This window comes from Acomys russatus, chromosome 3 (assembly GCF_903995435.1).
Source record: "Acomys russatus chromosome 3, mAcoRus1.1, whole genome shotgun sequence".
NCBI lineage: Eukaryota > Metazoa > Chordata > Mammalia > Rodentia > Muridae > Acomys > Acomys russatus.
In genome coordinates, this window is record NC_067139.1 from 63559021 (window position 1) to 63561267 (window position 2247).

Sequence of the window (2247 nt, forward strand, 5' to 3'; positions counted from 1 at the left end):
AGTGGAGTGCTTTCATAGCTTGTGCAAGGGAGGGCCTGGGTTCCAACCCCAGCACTGAAAAACCAAAGCACCAGAAAGACGCATCTGGGGCTCTACAGCAAGCTCCTCTGCATGCTGCCACAGTCAGATGCAGGGGACCCTAGGGTCGGTTAGGAGCTATTACAAGTGGGGGCGGGGGGCTATGAAGTGAGGAGGAGCTATTACAAGCAGTACGTGTGTGTGTGTTTGTGTTTGTGTGTGACTAGGTCCTGGGCCTATGCTGAATCTAGAGAAGAAGATTTTTGTCTGGTTGGGTGTGGTATTTGAGGGAAGAAAAGATCAAAGATGTCTCTCAGCTTTTCTTTTGTAAGGAGGTAGGACCTCAATACCACAGTCCTACAGGACCAGAGTTGCACAGGATCTCAGTTCTACAGGACCTCAGTCCCACGGTCCCACAGTCCCACAGGACCTCAGTCTCACAGTCCCACAGTCCCACAGGACCTCAGTCTCACAGTCCCACAGTCCCATAGTCCCATAGGACCTCAGTCCCACAGTCCCACAGTCCATAGGACCTCAGTCCCACAGTCCCATAGTCCCATAGGACCTCAGTCCCACAGTCCCACAGTCCATAGGACCTCAGTCCCACAGTCCCACAGTCCATAGGACCTCAGTCCCACAGTCCCACAGTCCCATAGGACCTCATTCTCACAGTCCCACAGTCCTACAGGACCTCAGTCCCATGGTCACACAGTCCCACAGTCCCACAGGACCTCAGTCCCACAGTCCCACAGTCCCACAGGACCTCAGTCCCACAGTCCCACAGTCCCACAGGACCTCAGTCCCACAGTCCCACAGGACCTCAGTCCCACCGTCCCACAGGACCTCAGTCCCACAGTCCCACAGGACCTCAGTCCCACAGTCCCACAGGACCTTAGTCCCACAGTCCCACAGTCCCACAGGACCTCCATCCCACAGTCCCACAGGACCTCAGTCCCACAGTCCCACAGGACCTCAGTCCCACAGTCCCACAGTTCCACAGGACCTCCGTCCTACAGTCCCACAGGACCTCAGTCCCACAGTCCCACAGGACCTCAGTCCCACAGTCCCATAGGACCTCAGTCCCACAGTCTCACAGGACCTCTGTCCCACAGTCCCACAGTCCCACAGTTCCACAGGACCTCCGTCCCACAGTCCCACAGGACCTCAGTCCCATAGTTCCACAGGACCTCCGTCCCACAATCCCACAGTTCCACGGGACCTCAGTTTCACAGTCCCACACAGCCAAAGTCACATAGGACCTCACTCCCACAGTCACACGGGACCACAGTCACATAGAACCATAGTCAGAGGGTAGCCTGAAACTCACTGGCTTGCCCTGACAGGCACTTTCCTGCCTTAAACCTCAAAATTTGTTAAGATTACAGGCATACGCCATCAGCAAGTGCAGCTCTCAGGTTTTTGACACCCAAGAGAGGATGGAATAGCCTGAACTGGGGAAGGCAGGGAAGTGGGTTTGGAAGTATCTAACCTCCATGTTGGTGGCTCTGGGTACACACTGATTGGCTAGAGGAGACCAGTGTTTGCTGAGAACCAGCCTGAGGACAGGGTGGAGATCAAGATTGGATGGTCATGGAGATAGTGATGGAATCTTAACTGTCAGAATTGGATGAGAGAGGCTGGTAGGGGAGTTGGATTTAGGCGAGGACTAAGCCTGGGCAGGCAGGGAGCCAGTTCAGGTGGCGTACCCAAAGTCAATCAAAGAGGGTTTTTATTTTGTTTTGAGGCAGGATCTCTTTTCATAGTTTAGGTTGTAGTCCACTGTGATCCTCCTGCCTCTGTCTTCTTAGTGCTTCTTACACTGAGCTAGTAGAGAGGAGTGAGTGGCCAGCTGCCATCCTCTGGCTGGTAAGGTAAGAGGAAAATTGACAGGCAGCCTTGGATTTAGTCATGCGGAGGTTGTTGGTGACCCTGATAGAGCACGAAGGGTGGTGAGAAGCCGTTTCTGAGGAGGAATCCTTGCACATTGTAAGTCCAGACAAGCCTTTACCTGATGGACATCTGCAGGTGTGTCTAAAAACCCTTTGATGCTGTGACACAACTTTGTTCTCCACAAAAGTCAAGCTTGAGAACTGGACAACTGAGTACAAATATTGTGCACGCATACACTATCTTATATGAGCTAACAAATACTGTGTTGGGTCACATTCTTAGCTGTCCTGGGGCATTTGGGCTCAGGTTGGGCATACCTGCCAGAAGGAGAGGGTGTGG